This window comes from Amblyomma maculatum, chromosome 6, assembly GCF_055883805.1.
Source record: "Amblyomma maculatum isolate TAMU_Amacu chromosome 6, ASM5588380v1, whole genome shotgun sequence".
In the NCBI taxonomy this organism is placed as follows: Eukaryota; Metazoa; Arthropoda; class Arachnida; order Ixodida; family Ixodidae; genus Amblyomma; species Amblyomma maculatum.
Window position 1 is genome coordinate 142,798,122 of NC_139349.1, and position 8,820 is coordinate 142,806,941.

Here is an 8,820-nt window from a genome sequence, read left to right on the forward strand (position 1 = left end):
AACAAGCCACCATTGCGCGCAAGCTTCCGCTACGTCAGCATCAGGTCGTGTTTCAATTGGAAGCGCCCTGGTCAGCCTTTGGGAGAGTGAAATGAGCGAGGGTATCCCTCTCAAGGGTGGTGTTTTCGTTTGCTTGTATTTTTAATTTTGTAAAATCAATAACTCTCGTTTTCATGAACCGATATTTCGATGATCTTTCTTTGGTTGATATTGGGACTGCACAAGGAACCTCCTGGAGGCGAAAATTAGCCGCTTGTATAACGTCGCGGTGCCCCTTTAACATGGGTGGGTTAAAGACCATGACCAGATTGATAGTACAGAACATTTTGAAAGAGTAGGCAGGAATGAATTATAGTTCCTGATTTTCTGGGTGTGAGGGGTATTGCCGGTGAGAGAACGGGCGCGCAGCTGCGTCACCTGCCTCATTTCCGTATAGTTCAACGGGAGCAGGAGCCCCACAATATTTCAGCGAGCGGTACGCTGTTTTGTAGAAGGCGGTAGGCTAGGTAGCGTCATTGCGAAAAGTAACCAGGCTGCGCGTTCAGCTTCTCAGACACGTAGTACAGAACTCGCACCAGTTATGAAGCTGTAAATCTGAACAAAGTGAAGGGCTTCCTGACCTCACTGCTTAACAAGCTGTGAACGTCTGGAAATCAATGCTGGCTTTAGAATACAAGCGAGAAGCAAAACATGCAGCCGGGTACTTCTGTCAAAGACGGTACATAACCAGCCTTGCTCGACGTTCCCACAGGCTCCTCGCGAGTTCGCAATTATTGTTTTGGAAGTGGGACGAGTTGCAGCCAATGAAATGGCGATCTCCTGTGCGTCTGTTATGTCCCGTACTCGAAAAGTAAACCCGTGTACTGCATTGGATTGGTGGACGACTGCGGCTGTATACACTCCCCTATGGTCCACGTAGAATACTCCGGGTTTCAATTCATAGTGGCGAGCCAGGGCTTCCGCACACGCCAGGCTCCGGCGATTATGGTCCTCTCGTGTCGTGTTCGCGGGAAGAGGGCGCACATGAAGTGCGCCTCTCCACTGTGATGGAATGCGCAAGCGCTCTTCCGTGAGGTTAGTATTGTGGATATGTATTCATGCAAAGAGACGGCGATGCACGATATCTTCGAGACATGTATATCGGTTGGTCAAGTGCTCTTCCCGCAGCTCCTGAGATGTGTTCACCATACCTAGCCTCAGGCGACACTGATTGGAGGTGTTCACGGGTAAGTCAAGAGCCGGTTTTATAATTTTGCGGGGAATGACATCGAGTACACCCTCGTCCTGCTTCCGCAGGCGGCGGTACGGAGTCAAATAAAGACTTCAACTGGTTACAAACGCTTGGGCCAGCCGCAAGACGTCTTTGCATCGTAACCCCCCGCGAATGTTGGAAACCAGGCGGATCATGCAGCCCACCTGGTCCCCCACCTTAAGGAGTTTCGCCAGTGTCGTTTCTGACCTTCTGTGATGATGTATAAAAAGCCCAAGTACCCGGACGCCCACACGTTCAGGGATTGCACCTGTCTTGAGGGACAATGTAGTTTTGGCAGTGCGCTTTTGTGATGGCCGTGTGTGCACAAATTCAGACTTTTGGGGAAGCATTGGAGGCAGCAGCGGCGAGTATAGGAGGAGGAGGAAAGGAGGGTGGAAGGCAGGGATGTTAACCAGAAAAATGGTCCACTATGATCGCCGCCTGCTACAGGTTCGCCTCAATCTCGCCGAAGAAGCTCTGCGTCGCCCACAAGGGGATGTCAGTCAATCAATCAATCAATAGAATTTCATTGGCCAGAAATATCTGGATTGTCACCCTGGTCTAAAATCTGTGTACACAGCTTGATAAAGTCCCAGGGGACCAATACATAGCAGCGAACATAAAAAAAAAAAAACAAGTTGTCATTTTAGCACATGAAAGGTGCACAAAGTAGCATAACATACACATTACAATTGCTTGCAATGAAGAAATAAGAAAGGAACAACAAACTGGCAGCGTATTTACAGTGTCAATGTCACACTATAATACATACTAAAATTAAAACATCAGCACTTAAATATTATATTCAACATTATGATACGGAATATAACAACACATAACAAGGTGAAAGGAAAAAAACGCGAAGGAAAAAACGCGGAAAGAACAGGAGAACAGAGGACAGAGAGATGGTCGATGACAGTGAGATGACGTTTAATGAATATGTTGCCGGGCCTAGCGCCAGCGCTCCTGTCCGCGCCACTGCCCGCTTTTTCTTCCTTGATGTCGTCCGTAACAATATGAACAAGTGCTGGGAGGGGGGAAACCTTGCGCCGGCATGGAAACGTGCAAGAGTCACTTTTATACCGAAACCCGGCAAAAAGCTCAACATCGAAAACCTTCGACCTATGTCCCTATACGTCGTGCCTGGGTAAGCTCATGGAGAACGTGTTTCTCATGCGTTTGCAGAACTATGTAGAAACCCATCGCCTCATGCCGCACACAATGATCGGATTTAGGCCGCATCTGTCCACGCAGGACGTGATGCTTCAACTCTCTAGAGAAATCATACACTCGGGAAACGGTCACGGCACGCGGGCCATCCTGGGGTTGGATTTGAAGAAAGCGTTTGCTAACGTCTCCCACGAGGCTATACTGTCCAACCTCTCGGAACTAAACGTACGGCGACACACCTACGACTATATAAGAGCTTTTTGTCCAACAGGACTGCGGACCTTACCATAGGGGAACTCAAGTCGGAACGCATACCGCTGAGAAACAGAGGCACGCCGTAGGGGTCAGTGTTATCCCCTTTTCTATTCAACGCTGCGCTGATCACGCTCCCTAAAACCCTTGACGCTATACACGGTATTAGACACACCCTGTACGCTGACGACGTCACTATTTGGACGAGTCAGGGATCAGACGGGCAAATTGAAGAAGCCCTACAAGAGGCGGCAGATGTCGTAGACGCCCACGCTCGTTGGGCAGGACTGGAATGCTCCCCACAGAAGTCGGAGCTGTTGGTGATCGGTAACAACGGAAGGGTTTGCAAACCAAAGCCGAACAAGATACAGTTAGAAATCCAGGGAAACGAAATACCGGAGGTAGAAACGATATGGGTGCTTGGGATGTTTATACAATCTAACAGGTGCAACAAGGTAATGCTTGAAAGGTTGTCGACCTCGATTCAACAAACCATACGGCTCTTTAAGCGCGTGGCGACTAGGCGACAAGGTATGGGAGAGCCGATGCATGTCGGCTCGTTCAGGCTTTTGTCCTCAGTCAGCTCGTGTATGCAACCCCTACCTGGACATCAAAAAGGCCTATAGCGAAAAATTGAATTCCCTGATAAGGCAGGCATACAAAGCGGCTCTCGGTCTCCCCAGACACACGTCCACCGCGAGACTCCTATCACTAGGGGTCCACAACACCCTCGAAGAGCATTGAGGCACAATTAACATCGCAAGAGCAACGGCTCAGGCAAACTGAAGCGGGGCTGTGTATCCTGAGAAGCTTAGGCATAAGGGGCGAGGACCCTTCAAGCCAGGTGATCTTGCCGGTAGAGATGCGTGAACGCATTCGGGTCAAACCACTCCCCAAGAACATGCAAGCGGATCGCCACGAACGTCAGAGGAGGGCCAGGGCGCAGATGTTAGGCAAAAAGTATCAAGGGGATGATAGTGCCGTGTATGTCGATGCGGCAAAATTCATTACAGGAAAGGAGGCTTTCGCTGGCAGCGCGGTGAGCATCTCCCGCAGGTTAGCAGGGTGGCCACGGGCCGAGTAGAAGAGGCAGAAGAGGCCGCAATAGCCTTACGATTTGTTCAAAATAGAACCAGCACTATTCTCAGTGATTCCAAAACGGCCCTTCGCAACATCGCCAGGGGTCGTATCTCCGCCACTGCATTCAAAATTCTCAGTGTGTTGCCAAAAGATAGAAACGTAGTGGATCTCATATGAGTCCCGGCTCACTCGGGCGTCCCGGGAACGAGGCCACTCACCAATATGCTCGAGGTTTTGTCAGCCGAGCTGGTGAGGGGATCCCTGGCGCGGGTGCCCGACGGAGTGAGACTCTGGATACCTACCAGGCCATTACCACTTACTACAAAGAGCTCAGGGCGAGCCTGCCTCCTCCGCACGCTTCGCTCAGCCGAGAACATGCTACCACGTGGCGGCGGCTGCAAACGCGGTCGCAGCCAAACCCTTGGATTTATGCCAAGATCTTTCCCGATGTAGTAAATCCGTACCGCCAACTGTTCGGCGAGCCTGCCACCTTAGACCATATAATCTGGGACTGCGCGGAGGATTCGCCTCCGGTAGATCTAGTACCATCTCCGTCGCTGGAACACTGGGAAGCTGTTCTCGCCAGCCGGGATCCATTCGTCCAGTCCCGGGCCTCGGCAAGAGCGCAAGAGGTCGCTGACAGACTTGGACTGCCGGCCACCTGGAGCAGTTTAATGCAGCCAAGGGCAAATACCAATCGCTGACAAATAAAGTTTTTTTTTTCTCTCTCTCTCTCTCCGCGATGCACGGTTCGTCATGGACTGAGAAAGGAAGAGTGGTGTCTAGACAATACCGAGGAGTACGGTCATATAGTAGGAAGAACTGGCTGTAGCCGGTCGTCTCATGTATTTGCAGTGTTGAATGCAAACGTTATAAACGGCAGTATAGTATCCCAATTCTTGTGGTCAGATGCGCTGTACATAGATAGCATGTTTGTGAGCGTGCGGTTTGTGCGCTCCGTCAAGCCGTTGGTTTGAGGGTGATATCGTGTGGAATGGCGAAAATGCCAGGAACACAAACGGAGAAGCTCTTCCACAACATCTGCCGTAAACTGGCGACCTCGATCACTGATGATCACTCGCGGAGGTCCATGGCGGAGGATCACAGAACGGAGCAAGAACAAGGATACGTGGTGGGCGGTGGCTGAAGGAAGAGCTGCCGCTTCGCAGTAGCGGGTGAGATAGTCGGCACAAACCACGATCCAGCAATTTCTGTCGGATGACTTCGGGAAGGGACCCATAAGGTCGATTCCGATTTTCTCAAATGCGCCACGTGGGGGAGTCACAGGATGCAGCAGGCCCTGTGGCGTTGACGTAGGACGTTTGTGTCGTTGGCACTAAGTGCAGCTCGCCACATATCGCTCAGACGCCTGGCGCATCTTTGGCCAATAAAACCGGTCGCGGGCACGATGGAGCGTTCGTGCAGAGCCCAGGTGACCGGAAGTGGGGTCGCCGTGCATGACACGCAAGATGCACGAGCGGTAGCTCTCGGGAACCACAAGTACAAAATTCGTGCCGGTGCTTGAGTAAGCCTTTTTTTACAAAAGGCCATCACGGAGACAAAATGGGCTGGAAGCAGTGGAATCCCGCGCCTCGGCAAGCAGTGGCTCGAGGCTTCCGTCGGTCTCTTGTGCAGTCCGCAGAGCCGAGGCGTCGCGAAACTCGGGCGCGCGGAGGCGATGTAATGATCGAAATCAGAAGAGTCAGATTCGGTCGTAGGAAGAGGAAGACGTTAATCTGTACTTTGTATGCCCCTCCTGCCTGGGCCGCAACGAGGCCTGCAGTATTGTATAAATAAATAAATCCGTCTCGCCCTGGCCGCTTCTCAGATCCGTGAGATCCCGGTCGACGGCTGTGGGGGAAGACATGGCTGGGATATTCTCTCTCTCTCTCTCGCAAACTGAAGCATTCACATGGTATGAATACAGTATGTTATCTTCCTCTCCAGCCTGTTAGAATTTCTGACAATAGATCTACGTCGATGGCATATTGTTACTGAGTGCAAATTCTTGCTCAGAATTCTAGCGTAGAAACACTGCATTTGAATAAGTGCACGAGCTGCATAATTGTCCGTGCACAGAGATGTTGGTCGGCATTGAAGAACTAACCTGCTCTTCCCTGCTTGCTTTATGTACGGCCCTCGAAAGAATAGTTTGTGGACTAGCTAGAGTTTTCTACATAAAATGTTACGCCTAAAATCCCCACTTTCAAAAGGCAGTGCAGAAGCGCCCTATAGGGTCAGCAATCTCGCCCTTCTCAGTTAACCCGCCATTAAAATGCTCGTTTTTCTTCTCCCTATCGAAATGCCTAAGACTGCGTCATGTAGCAGCAGAGGCAATATGTATGTAAAGGAATAAATAAATAAGTCGAGAAGAGGTAAAGAAGAAGGAAAAGGCTTTTGCCATTCCACCTCTTAAGCACACTGAAGAGCGATTCTGTACTTTTGCTTTCTTTTGCCTCCTCGTAGCCCCCTCTAGCCCGGGTCCCTTCCACCACACCGGGGCTCTCGCCTGGTGAAGCTGTCGCCCACACAGTCCGGCGCGCTGCAAAGAAGGTCAAAAACTACGCGCCCCGGAGCCTCTCTATTCGGTTCCTGGCAAAACGCATAACCCTTCGCGGCACCGCCAAAGGCCCTGCTTACATCTACCCGGCAGCGGGGATCGAGTTGAGGAGTTGAGTTTAGTGGACTCGACCCTACCATATCGAGTCCACTCCCGTCGAGCGTAGGCGAGCGGCGATTACGACGGCGCCTCGCGTCGAGACGAATAACTAGCAGACGGCATCCGATTCCGTTTTTTTTTTCGCACATCCATCGAGTTTTCCGTACTGTTGCCACCATACCGTTGCTTCTATCATTATGCCCCAACTCAACCAGCTGGCTGTGGCTCAACTCGATCGCATTTGCGTGCTTCCTGAAGCGGGGTCGAGCGAGTCAATCCACCCCTGGCAGCGAAGTTCAATCGGCTCGTCAACCCGACCCGACAGCGTTCACAAACCCAGTAACCGGTTTCCGACCCGATAACTCAGCCAAGAGAGCCAGGCGGAAACGAAGAGGTGGGAGGAGTTGTACCGTGGAATACAGACCGATTGGTTGCCATCCGGAACTGCCCATAGTGAAAACTTTCGGCAGAAAAACTACGTAGATCTTAAGTATTCTCCATTTTTTTCGCTAAGTAAGCAGTTCCAGTGGGTCAAATTATAACTGTTCTCTTTATAGGAGTCATTCATGAATCCGCGCCTGAATGCTGAGCTGCTGGGAATTTTCGGTCCCCACGTAGCGCTTCGAAGGGAATCATTAGTGCATGCGTTCTGGCTGACTGACTTGTAAGACCTGCAACTGGAAATGGAACGTGCCACGCTTTCACCACTTACCGAGGTGACTGCGCCGAAGTCACGAGGCCACCGCGAACTTCGTTAAATTGAGTTAGGCATTTCTGGGTCACTTCACTGGATAAATATGATTACTTGGTGCAGCGGCATCCCTAACCCTACCACGGCATCATTTTGACAAAGCGTAATTGCGCTAATCAAATTCCGTCCCGCGATAGCAACCCACATCACTAGCACGTATGAAAGGAGAAAACTAAAACTTGGGCCTCGACTAGAAGAGTCCAAGTGTACTACAAATTTATCTGCCAGCAAAGAAGTCGCGATTTTTGCTGGCGTGCGCTTTGTAAGCAACGACGGCACGGATGCTTCTTATAGTGAAGTGCGTCCAACGCGTCTTTTGTGCTCTCGTATGCTCATGCAAACTGTCCCAGAAGGGCATCCACCGCTTCACCTGGTAAATTCATTTCAAAATTCGAAGTCTTGCTTTGTACAGTGCATTTCGGTATAAGCCAGACGAAGGCGCTCCGCGATATTACCGTTGGCTCGCAATCAATAAATGTTCGGGCATTTTCTACGAAAATAAAAAGAAAAATTAACACTTTTTAACTTCATTTTTTCATGAAAGATTCGTTAAAATGGAAAAAAATCTCGAAATTGCTTACGTTATTTCGAGTTAGTCAAAGCATTGGGCATTTGAGGGGAAATCGCAATCACTTCGTTAAATCGAGGTTTGACAGCAGAATGAAATATCATATCAATGCAAGGAAACTTCATAGTGTTGCACTGAAATTTTTCAAGCAGGATATGCCTGCCCTGCCTTTCCTCGAGAACCTTATGCATTCATTTTGAAAATCCGCGCTACTAAAGCTTTTTATTGACGCCACACGATGGCAGCACAGCAGCGCTCTGTGAGCTGCAGTCTGCGTTTTATGCCGCCTCCCACTTCTGATACTGTACTGCTGGTGCGCTTAAACCGTGTTATGCGGTGAAGAAACCCAGCTGATAACATGGTTTTCATCTAAGCGGTGGCACACATCAACCTGGCGTTTCTGTTCGTTCATGGAGCCGTGCCTGTACAGCCAGTTTCGACAGCCATGGGCTTATGTTAGGATATATGTGTTCGTGTAGAAGCTTCAGATTGTGATGTATAGCAATGACATTTTTTGAGCGCAAATTGTGAAGGTAGGGCAGAGAGTGTGGTGGTGGGGGGGGGGGGGGGCAGAATGCCGTGCGATTTTGGTGCTGGAATACGACAGCAAAGAGAGCTTGCTCGGTGTCCGAACTTTAGGTAGACACGTTTGCCTGCGAAATTATGCATTCTACAAAAGGTGAACAGTTCTAAAATGCACTCTTAAAAAAGCTTAAAAAACCATAACTAAAGTGGGAAACAATGCAAGCATCATTCTTTTGATGAGTTTTTGTTGCCTATCTCAACCGTTCTCCTCGTTAGTATAGTGGCCAGTATCCCCGCCTGTCACGCGGGAGACCGGGGTTCGATTCCCCGACGGGGAGCATTCTTTTTTTCTTAGAGACCGGGGCTCCATTTCTCGATGGACATTTTTTTTTCCTTTTCTGGGAGACCCGGAATCAATTCCCCGATGGGACGCATTTTTTTATTCTTTTCAATATTGAGTCATCATTGCGCTTTTACAATGCGCATGCGCAATAGAGGCACGGCCGCTCGCTCACTTATTTGAAACCCACACACGCGGACCATTTCAACAACTGGCAGATATT

At 50.0% G+C, this 8,820-nt stretch overlaps 1 non-coding gene across 1 annotated transcript; it reads left to right on the plus strand.

Moving 5' to 3' along the window:
• The first annotated feature begins 8,523 nt into the window (after positions 1 to 8,523).
• On the plus strand, positions 8,524 to 8,595 carry TRNAD-GUC (transfer RNA aspartic acid (anticodon GUC)). Its single transcript has one exon. It is a non-coding gene; the product is annotated as a tRNA-Asp (tRNA).
• The last annotated feature ends 225 nt before the right edge of the window (positions 8,596 to 8,820 follow it).